Source organism: Mus caroli, chromosome 3 (genome assembly GCF_900094665.2).
Source record: "Mus caroli chromosome 3, CAROLI_EIJ_v1.1, whole genome shotgun sequence".
In the NCBI taxonomy this organism is placed as follows: domain Eukaryota; kingdom Metazoa; phylum Chordata; class Mammalia; order Rodentia; family Muridae; genus Mus; species Mus caroli.
Window position 1 is genome coordinate 104,467,602 of NC_034572.1, and position 12,363 is coordinate 104,479,964.

Below are 12,363 nucleotides of genomic sequence, written 5' to 3' on the forward strand. Positions count from 1 at the left end.
TCAAAGCTGCGTGTCATCGGTCAACCAGTCAACTTTTCCATGACAGACACTTCAGACCCGAGTGTGTAAGGTGTGCACAAAGACTAATTTTCTGGAAATCGGTATTTGGCTGATACCTTACAGTGGGGTAGAGGGGTTTCTCCTTTATAACTGAGAAGTGACTTGAAGATCCATCTGCTACCACAGGGAAACCCAAAGCTTCCGGCTAGAACTGCCCCTTTGGCAACCTTGTGTTTGCCAAACATATTTGGACGAACATGGAAATGATAAAGCAACTGTTTAAGAGGATCAATGAAGCGTAAGTGGTGGAAAATAACTGACTCATGAAGGCAGCAAAGCTTTTCACAGGCATCTTAGGGATCACAGAGACAGAGGCTGTTTTGTGTTCACCAGTAGAGCATATTTAGAATAGAAACTGCTGAGGAATTGCAACTGCAGACTCTAGAGTACTCAGGACATTGTGAACCCTTGACAAATTTAAATCAATTATAATGACGGGCGGGGCAGGGAGGGGGGCAGGGAGAAAAGGAAGCCAGAGTTTTCTTTGTAGTTAGATACCTAGGAAATTTTATCCTAAAATGGCTGAGGGCACAGCTGTAATGAGATAAGCAGAGCTGGGGCAGATCCATCAAGTCAATAACTACATTAGCAATTACATCCTTTTAGTGAAAAAGCAATCTGGGCCATGTCTCCACAGCTATTGAGGGGATGTCTCCTCAGTTGTGCTGTTGCTGGGAGAGTCTGATGCCTTTGGCTGCCTCAGCTCTCCAAAGCTTTCAGTTTAAGAACTTGATGGATTAAGTTGGCATATAGCAAGGCCCAGCCACCAGTGTGCATTGGGACTGGGTCTGGAAACTTCTGGAAACTTCCAAGACATCAAATGTTCTATTGAAGCATAAAAATGCATGTGAGGACCTCTGAGAAATGCCTACTTCCTTTTTTGTTTTGTTTTCCTTTTTGGGCAGAGTTTCTCTGTGTAGCCTTGGCTGTCCGGGAACTCACTCTGTAGACCAGGCTGGCCTCGAACTCATAAATCTGCCTGCCTCTGCCTCCCAAGTGCTGAGATTAAAGGCGTGCGCCACCAACGCACAGCACCTACTTCCTTTTTTAAGGTGTTTAAGAAAACACATTATCCCATTGTCTGTTGATGAGTCACAGTGGCAGTGTAAACAAGGGCACGTTTCTGGGGTTGGAGAAGCCACTAAAGTAAAATTTCAAGATGTTCATTATAATCTACTCTTGCTGGGAGGGATCTACCTTAGAGAAAAGTTTTGTTCAAAGTTTCAGCATTAGTTAGCAGAAGGTCTGCACTGAGATCTGCAAGACTTTAAAAAAAAAATAGCAGTTTGTGCTTTTCCTGGTTTTCTCCTTCTGCCTTGTGCTTGGACAGTAATCACCAGCTGGATCTCTTCTATGGATTCCATGTTTGTTCATGACTGTGGGTTTCGTTTCCCCTCGCCCATTTCACTACCACTCCCTTATCTTTACCCCTTAATTCTTCTTTCCTCTGCCCCTCTCTCCTTCCCCCACTTTCTTTCTCTTAAGCTAACAACTCTAATATTTGAGGAGCTGTTGCATTTTTCCAACCGGTAGAGCACTGTGGAAGATGCCTGATAGGCATATCTGTCAAGACAAGTTCTAGCAAAGGTCTTAAGGTTACGTTGTATTTGCTGTATTTCAGGACAGAATTCTTTAGCTATCTCACGGTAAACAACTCTTGTCTTCAATCCCCTGCATTTTTCTTCATACCTTTTAATTTCATTTGGGTTTATTAATACTCATAATATACTGTGCAATGTACAATGCAGGGATTGATATTGAATGATCACGTGGTACTGCACAATGCTTACTGTAGCAAGGTGTATTTTTCAGTGTGAACTATGGTCCTTTCTGAGTACATAACATGGAGTGGGTTACTGTATTTTCAAATAATTTACTTTCCACTCCTGATCTCACTATGTAGTTCTGGCTGCCCTCAGACTTAGAAGTCAATCTCTCAGGAGGGCAGATGAGAATAGCGCTGACCAGGCCTGGGAAGATCAGGTGTGGAGGCGACAGAAAGAGGAGAGGCTGCGGCTGAGCTTAGTGGTAGAGCATTTGCTTAGCTTGAGCAAGAGGACCAGTCTTATAAAAACAACAACACAACAACAACAACAAAGTTTAACAAGAACAACAACATACAGAGGAGGCTTATTTCTGATTTTTCTTTACCATGGTATTTAATTTTACAATAATTGAAAATAATCAGTACTTCAAAAGAATTGGAAATGAAGCATACTGAATTCCCAGTACAAAATGATTACTGCTTGACTGCATAAATATGCTTGTTACTCTGATGTGATTATTACACATTGCATTTCTGTATCAATCAAATTACAGTTACCTTATAAAAATGTAGAAATATGTCTCAGCAGAAAAAGATTAAAAACAAGAAAAGAAAGTCAGTGCCATGAGTATGTGCAACGTTTATTTTACACTTACTCCATTTCATATCTCCAAGCTCATTGTGTGTGTGTGTGTGTGTATCTTACAGTTCACCAGAATTAGTCCAATTTTTTAGTCAAGGCTGTTTAGTTGAAGGGATTGTAATTTTCAAATCTCATACGATTTGAAGTCAATATGAGCAGCGGGGTTGAAAAAGCAATTGGCTGGTCTGTGCTGTGAAAACTAAATCAGCCTTGCCTAAAAGTAGATGTGTCTCATCCTTGTACATCAATTCTATTTAAATGACGGACTATCAAATGGTTTAATGCACAGGTTTCCCAACTTCTTTCCCTGATAATCTGAGTGGGTCAATCCAAGGCTTCTAAGCCCTTATATGTTTTCTAAAGTGGAAGCTGTTTTCATTTGGAAGTCCTAAAAACATCCCAGAATACCTTATGCCCTTCCCTTTATCAAAACTAGCTTCTGGATGGCATAGAAATATTGAAAGCATTAAGAACACTGCACAATACTAAGATTGATTTTTGTCATTGCTTTATTTTAAGGGAATGATAGTGTCATTTGGGGAAAAACAAAAACAAAAACAAAAACCAACCTACTTGATGCAATACACTCCACACAGGCAGGCTGTTCAGCCTTTGTTCTAGCGCCCCATTCCTCCTTCCTCCATTCTTTCCTCCCTTTTCCCCTCTCCTTTCTGTGATTCCTTTCCTCCCTCCTTTCCTTTCTCTTTTACGTACGCCCAGGTATTCTTTTCTATACCACTGAACATGCAAAGTTGATTTTCTACTAACATAAGGCATAAAAAATATGTTTCTGACCTAGTGCATTAGAGAAAGCAGCCTACTGGCATCTGTATACCTTGGAGATAAAAAATTTCTGCTTATTCAGTTTATAATATATAGAGAGTTGGATTATGAAGTACAGATGTAGAAACATAGGAGGGTGTAAGGGTTAGTGTTAAGGTCAGATTCTTCCTACCGGGAGGTGGTGACAATGTATCCTGGATTACATCATTTATAATTTAGTACACACAGAGCATAGCCACAGATAGGAGCATCATGTAGGGGAAATTAATTAAAATTTATATGACTTAATTTTGCATTTCTGGCTTCTACAGTTTTCTAGTGCTTCCTATAATGGTTTTATTCTACCTTCAAATGGCAAGAAATGCAAATTGCCTCTAATAGAAATAACACACCCCAAAGATTCAAAGATGGTTCCTAACAGGATATTCTAACACTGGTAAAATTATGACTGAAAAGGAAAGTGATTTTCAAAATATACAGGAGAGAAAGGGTAAGCAAGCCCCAAACCTCAGTGAACAGAGTTAATACTATGTTGGATAATGCACAAACAGCTTCAATTCCCTTTAATTAGTTCAGAGTTAGGCGACAACACATTTAATCAGTGAGCTAACAAGTGCAGCGGCTGATTGCTCTCACCGCCCTGTGTGTATGTGTTAACGGAAAAAGGTAAATAAAATTACTTCCACTGTTATAATAAAGCAGCATCCTGATTTTATTATAGAAGCAACCTTTGGAAGTACCATACAGCAGTGAAAATTAATTATTTCCTGGGCGTTTTTGTTTTTGTTTTTTTGTTTTTTGTTTTTCCCTTCAACATGCCACTGTCGCTTAACCCTTTGGATGGCTCTATCAGAATCAGTCTGTCAAGAAGATAAACTGTATTTTCCCCTCACTTTGTATCTCTTCCTCAAGGGACTGAAGTAAGTCTGCTCTCCCTGCCTGAATTCACATTAGCAGCTATATTCCTGGGTGTCAAAATATGGCCCCTGGCAGACAGAGCAATCTATTCAATATTCAGTGTTGTTCCAATTAGCTCAACATACCTAGAAGCCAGCGGTGTTCTTGCTACTTCTGGCTTTTCTGTTAAGAACCTTCATCAGTTAGATGGAGAATGAGTAGCATTGTTTTTCACCCCTCTCATGACCTATATGGAGATATTAATTAATGTTAATTAGCTTGGATTTTTGCTATGTTTTTTTCTAGGGTTACAAAAAACTCTCAAAAGCAATGTTTGTCACTCAGAAAATGTTTCTTTGTGTGTTTCTGGTCCTCAGGGTGCTTCTGTGTTCAGAATCCTCTATTCATCAAGTAGTTGTGCTATTTAAATCACCTGCTCCTTTGGTTGTTATCACATCCATAATGTAAGAGGATATTAACTTTGTTTGATTCTCATGCTGTGATGGTTAGCATTAGCTGTCTACTTGACAAGATGTAGAATCAATTAAGACACAGGGTTCTGGGCATGCCTGGGAGGGATTGTCTAGATTGTTTTAGCTGCGTGAGAAGTCCCATCGTTAACTTCTAGGTACCATGTTTTGTGGGCTGGAGTCCTGGAAAAATGTTCAAAGAGAATATGAGCTGAGCAAAAGCATTCATAATTCTCTGCTTCTTGATTGTGAATTCAAGGCGTCCAGATGACCAGAAGACTTGTGTACTACTTCCATACCTCCCCTGCCAAGATGGACTGTACCCTGTACAAGATCAAATGAATCCTTCCTCCCTTAAATTGATTTGTTTGGCCATTTCGCCACAGCAGCGATGAATATAACCAGTACATTTGCCTTTAGGTCTCACCTAAAACACTGAGGCAAAATTCCTACTGGAAAGCACTTATGTTTCCTGTGTGCAAAGACCCTGAATCTGGCATACTGGGGTGGGGGTGGGGCTTAATTAGAATAAGGCAACAACTATAGAAGTTATGCTTTGGGTTCATTACTGTAACCTCTCAGAAGGCTGCCTACAGGGACTCAAAAGCATTTTTGGTCATTTCTGCTTCAGGAGTGGTTGCGTCTACCATTCTCTTTTAAACTAGCATTAGTTTACTTGTAGATACCAGACAATCTGATGGAGTTGACTATTAAATTTTGATAAGTCTACGAAGCATACCTGTGAGGAGGCTATCTTGAAGACAAGAGATCTGAAAGAGATTGTGTGATCAGAACCCAGGCTGGCAGTTTGAACCAGTGATCCACAATATGTTTTACTGGATTGCTGTACTGTACCTATCCTGTGGGTATTAGAGCTGCTCTAGTCCATTTGGTGATTCCAGGTGTTAAAGAAGAACCTGAGAATTCTCTTATTCCTCTGCCCAGTCAGGCTCATAGATCTTTCTCAGAAGACAAATATGTACAATGCCCTTTTACACAGACAAGTTTCCTCTCATTACCTGACAGACTTAGGAGTAAATCACTGCTCTTCTTTCTAATTTTTTTCTTTTCTCCTTTGTGCTTATTCAAAAGTTTTCAAAACTGGAGGCCACAAAACCAGGTAGGCATGGGCCCAACTTGAGCTCATAATGTTAACGTTTAACTCTTTGGTTGACTTTCAGCTCACATTTTTTATATCTTCAAGATGATGGACAAATGTCTACTGAATGGGGTACTCTAAGACCCGAAGAGACCACAGAGTGATTTTTCTATAACTCAAACAGAAAGAATTGAATTACTACCCATGGTAAAAGATAATAGAGAATCTTCAGATATGAGCAGAGTCAACAAACTGTTCTGTATCTGTTCTTTGCTCTCCGTGTGTGTTCCACATAACTCAACCTAACCAATAGTCACAAGAACCATATTAAGCTGAAGATCAATTTATAATGCATGCACAACCTGTAGCATAAATTACATCTGGACTTCTGTCTCTGTTTCTACAAGGTGACTTGAATGATGTCCGTTCTCATAACTGTCCTCAACTCTGGGCTTCTCTTTTTCTTGGATTTATCCAGCTGTGAATTCTCTTACCACCACAAATGCATTTTCCAGTGAGTCCTTACAAGCAGACAACAGTCTGAGTCCCTCCTGTTCCATAGCCTGAGACTCATACTCTGTGATTATCATTTACATTGACTTGCAGTGTAACCCAGAGGCAAGCATGTTAAGGTTTTGCGATTTTACTCCAATTTTAGTTTCTGGACTGTTCTCACGAGCTGGCCCTGGAGGGTAGCTGTCTTCATGCTTTGTTGAGCGTGTCTCTTTCTTTCTCTCTGGAAATCCACTGTCTGTGCTGATCCTCTCAAAAACACACAACTCTGTACTTAACTAAGAGGAGAAGTATATTTACATTAATTATCTTTGAGGGTTCCTTATCCTGTGTGTGTTTCCTCTCATGACAAAATGGCCTAACAGTATGTTTAGTAAAATTCTAGAGAGAATTTGAATTTATGCTATTCTCCCCAGAGATAAAAACTACTGGAGTTGATTTTATTTTCACATTTATTTATGTATTTCACATCCATCGCAATGAACAGCACATGAAGATGCAAATTACAAAAAAATGGTCAAAATATTTATGCCCCTGTATTACTTTGAACACATAACACTTGACTATTAATAACTGTTGTGACTTTGGTAGGGAGCTATAGAACGAAAACCCAGATAACAAACATACTGTTTCTTCTCAGGATAGAATGACCAAAGCATGGTTTCTATGTCACTGACTTCACTCTGGGAGATCTGAGTGCTACATTAGTATTAACTACTCTAGAGGACCATCCAGGGATGCTACAAAAATTTCTGTGATGTAGTTTGAGAAGAGATAGGTCCTGAGGGCTCAATATAGCTGGGTAAGCAGGCTAGTGGCATAGCACAAGGATGGAGTACTGGTCCTTCATGCCCAAGTATCTGGATATAATACCTAGGATCCTCAAATAAGAATTTGATCCTGGATGATGTTTCCTATTCCTGCTCTTCCTCTTGGATTCCCAAGTCTCATTATGTGGCCATGTCTCACTCTTTCCTTAACCCCTTACACTATTCATGGAGAAGATATGAAGAAAAAACTCACAGGTAGTTACTACTACTCATGACAAAAATTTGGAAAAGAAGTCTGAAACCTCTCCCATGCAATACCCTGAATGATTAAGTTTACAAGGTGCTCAGTAACCCAAATCAGTGTTCTTATCTGGTACATGCTGAGTTTCAAAATCCTGTGTTTTAATGGCTTCAGTGATTAAAATGAGCTATATCAAGGCATCAAAATGCACTGTTAAAATTGAAATGATCCTCATCTGTGGTGTTGGAAAGGCATGATTAATTTAGAAAGCTGACATATGTCCCAGGTGCCTACCTAAAATGAGCTGTACAGAAATGTACAGCTTTCAGAACATGGTCGAAGTAACCTAAGATGTGTCTTTTCTTTCTAATAATTCTGGCTAAAAAGTTATCTAGTTTTAGATAGACATCAATTTTGTTTCCCAGACCCTGTGTGCCCAATCATTTTATCATCTGTAGGGAAGCTGAGAAAGAATAATTGTACTGTAAAGACTATTTTGATAACTTCAAAGTTTTCTAATTGCTTATTTTGCCCCTTGAAATGCCTGTCACTTAATAAGCCTAAGAAAACCCAGAGCCAGATAATATTTTAAATAAAGAAGCAATAAATTCTAAAGGATATTACAGACTGCAGTTAAACCATCCTACATAAGTAGATTAATATAAAAAAGAAGTCTCGATTCCATAAACTGGCTAAGCAGAATGCACGAGGTTAAGGTTCCTCCCAGGACTATTAAATACTGTCCCCTCAGGAAAGAGGGGAATCTAAAGGAATTGTCCTCATTGGTAGCATTTCTCTGCACTGTATTCATTCCACTCCTCCTTCCTCAGAGGCTGGACACAGCAAAGAACCATCCAGAACGGACAGGGGCATGCAGATGTATTTCTCCTGCAACATGATTAGATCCTTATCGTTTTATACCAGTAGGGCTTTGCTTTGCTTTCACAACAGACCTGTCTTTCACCCCCAGGAAAGCTGTGATTGTGTCCTGCTTTTTATACCAGTGGAGGAGTGGAAGCTTTCCTTCTGATTAAAGTCAGTGACATGAGTGACATGAGGAGGAAATGCATCAGTTGTCTCCCAGGGAACAGACTTGTCACCAAGGGAACAGTTTTGGAGGAGCAAAGGCCTGCAGGTGTATTTATAATCTGAGTGGTTGGTTATTGTGGGATTCTTAATAGGTGGGGTTTCAGATGGAGCCAACTCTATGGTTGGAGAGTGGGTTGCCCTTTAAAAATGTAATTAAACATCATTTGCTGTTTGAGTTCAAGCCAAAGCAGAGTGTATTTAATTTCCCTTAGAAACTTTACTGTTTCCTATTCTCTGGTGTGAATCCTGGCACATACACATAGCTGTTTTTTTCACCCAAGACTGCTAGTGTGCAAGGCTGCCAAGAAAGGAATTCAGCTTTAAAGACAGCAAAGGAGAAATCTTCTGTGTTGCCATTAAAGGCAAACAAACAAACTAGTAAATAAACTCAAGCAGCTGCAGACCGAAATTCATCCTCACCCGTGCCTTATGCTGTGGAAACTGGTACAGTTCCCCTTCTTCTGCATGGAGGAGGAATACAAATGGCCAGTGGAAAGGAAAAGTCAGAAAAAAAACCCAACAACAACAACAACAACAACAACAACAACCAGCTTCCTTGGGTTAAAACAGAAAGCATTGGACAGCAAATGTGGCAGAGTTAACAGAGCATGCATTCTTCCTTTCTCTTGACTAACCCCATGCAGTTCCACCCATGTCCTACAGGGGGCACTACAGGAACCTTTTCAAGACTTGAAAGATTACCTTGGATCTCAGTTTTGCAAAATGCCATCATTAGTGACAGGGTTTCCTTTGTCGGTTTGTCTATTGCAGGATATTTGATCATATAGTAAACCCCGAGATTGTGATGTTTACTGGGGAAAAAATCTATTTCAAGTTGCGGTATGGCTTACCTTTAGCTCATACCTTTAATCCCTTTGGTTAAAATACCCACCCTTAGTTCTAAACAGTGAAGGTAAAGCTAGTTTGTAGGAGGAAGGAGCCATGTTTGAAAGTGATGTCTAATTGAGAGCAAGGTAGTTTCATCAGGACAGTTATAGAGAGATGGGTTTCAGAGAAAAAACAAGCTAAGCACAGATGAAGGCAGAGAATGAGAAGGAGATCAGAACAGATTGCTAGAGTTAGTATGAAACCAAGCAGAGCAATTCAACCAGAGGCTGAGAGAGAAGCCAGATTGAATCAGTGAGATTGGAGAGGAGTTTGAGGCAGAACAGGTCGGTTCAGAGCTCAGAAAAAACTAGAAAAGGTGAGCTTATTAACCAGTAAGTCTCAGAGGCTATAACATTCTAGGCCCAGATTAAATTGTGTGGAGGCTGGAAGCTTCCAGGACTAGGCCCAGGTCTAGGTGAATAGACAGAGGCAGTAAGTCTCTGGGACAACAATTACATCAGGAAAATAAAAGATACAGTTACATCTGTTACCCCCTGCCTATTTGTCTGTCTGTTTAGAGACAGTGGCTCATATAGCCCAGGATATCCTCAATCTCACCATGCAGGTGAGGATGACTTTGGACCTCCGATTCTTCTATATTTCCTTCCTCAATGCTGGGATTACAGGCATGAACCACCATGTTATGTTTTTGTGGTACTGGAAAATGAACCCAGGGGCTTTCTGCATGCTTGGGAAGCACTCTGCCAACTGAGCTGTATCACCAGATGTTTAGTTTCCTTATTTGTAAAATGGGGCAGTGATTATGACTCTATTACCATATAATGTTGCCATAAAGATCAGGTGTGTGGAATGTTTGTCACAAAGCCTGGGATATAATAAATGCTTTAAAAAGACATTTATTAATAGAGATGCAGCTATGTAGAAACATTTCTGCCTGGATAAGGAGGAGTAATAGAATTTGCCAATAAATTGTTTCACCAAATCATTAATATTTATTTTGAATATTATAGTAGTCTTGGGGATATAGTGGCAAGGGGAAAAAAGCATCCACTGCCTTTGTGTTGCTCAGGGTCAGGTGGTGAATAAAGCACAGGTTAAGAATTATACAAAAAGCTATGGAATAAGTATTTGTAATTACTCTAAACTCAATATAATGGTGTCATGAAAGAATCTAACAGGGACCTTAAACCAGACTTGGGTCATGGGTGGTTCCTCTGAGAAGCACACACACAAGTCAGAGATGGGAGGGTCTGTAAAAGTCAGCTAGACACATGGGCTGGGACTGGATGAGCAAAGAGTGAAGATGGCAGAGTTGCGGAGAAGTGGACTGCAGAGTTCCAGGCAGCCTGAATGGATTTCAGCTCGGTTTGGAGAAGCTGGCGATGAACCACATTGACTGAGACCAAGAACGGACATGTCAGCACTCAACCTGACTCACCAATAGCTTAGATTGAGCCACTGTTTAGACACAGGTGCCAATTTTTGATGATCCAATCCAGTTAATGGCACTGTGTTAGATGAGATTTGTAGAACTCCATTAGGGATTGCTGTTTGATTATATAAATAGGATAATGCTATTTAGTGCCAGCATTGTAAGTTTAAATTTAAGAATGCACAGTCAAAAATTCCATAATGACATTTTGTTGTAACTTGCCAAATAAATAGATGCGCACTCAAAGTTTCCTTAGCGTTATGTACTGCTGCTGCAAGTCCTGTTTTTTGATATGTGTATATATATATATCAAAATATACACATAGATTCTGTTACTTAAAGGTTTTTCCGTCTTCCTTTTTCTTGTCTTCATCTTCTCCCATTCCCATCTCTTACAACATCTTAGTTCTTCTTTTTGTTACCCCACAATAGCAGTCATTAGTATGGTCAATCAGTGAGAGGATGAAATGGAAACATTAGGCACACACCAGCACCAGATTCTGATGCATAAAGTTTAGGGGGAGATGAGACGCCCATAGATGGATTCTGTCAGACTTGGGCAGTTGGAGAATGAATGCTTCTGCAGAAGGTGGGAAATGCTGGGAATCTGCATGCAGCTCTAATCTCACAGTGAGAGGCAAATGTACAGACAAATGATGCTCCACTCTCCACTCTTGCTTCAGTTCAGTGTTCTTGGCAGTGACTGTAGGATTCTGAGGAATTTTTAACTTTAAACAAGTGACTTATGAAACTATACATCAATGGTTCTCAACCTAGTTTGCACCCCCCCTGCCCCCCCGGGAATCAAAGGACCCTTTCACAGGTGTTACCTAAAACCATTGGAAGACACAGACATTTATTTCATTATTCATAACAGCAGCAAAGCTACAGGATCTCAGCATTAGGGAGGTTGGGAACCACTGCTGTATACTCTCTTCCAGTTCCTTGTAGTGTCTCCTCTTCTCTATGATGCCTTTATTATAGTTTTGGAACAGCATTCATTTTAAACTACAATGATTTAAAATGCATTTTTTAAAAAAATAAACATGAAACAGCCTCCTAATTTGATTCCATAAAGAAAACTGAGTTTTAGCAAAAGTTATAAGTTAAAGATATGTCTTCTGACTTAAAAATGGTAACAGAACACTGCTAATAATAGTGATAAATAAGACAATAAATTAAATGCTGCACTGCTTAAAATAAGCATAAAGTATATTCAGAGCCGTGGAGCATAACGAGTGAGTTATATAGTAGAGGATAATAGGGCACACTTCAACACTTTCATGCCTACATGTTTGCCAGATTGACACAATTCTGATAATGTTAAAGCAAGGCCTTTCCTCAGCTCAGGCATAGGCTCCTTTTATTTCTTTCCAGATTCTGTACTTCATTCCCTTTTTAATCCTTCAACTCTTGAGCCTTTTATCCATATGTGTACACATATGAGAATCAGACAACAGGAAAACAAAGACAGAAATGAAAACAGAAAGAGAAAGGGAGGATTGGGAAGGAGACTATGGTTTCTTGCTTTTGTTGAACCACTCTAAAAGAAAAATTAAAAAAAAATCTCTTTTGAGTCCTTCTTGCATGCCAGGTGTACTGGCTATTTTTGTGTCAACTTGACACAGCTGGAGTTATCACAGAGAAAGGAGATTCAGTTGAGGAAATGCCTCCATGAGATCCAACTGTAAGGCATTTTCTCAATTAGTGATCAAGGGGGATGGGTGGGACCATCCCTGGGCTGGTAGTCTT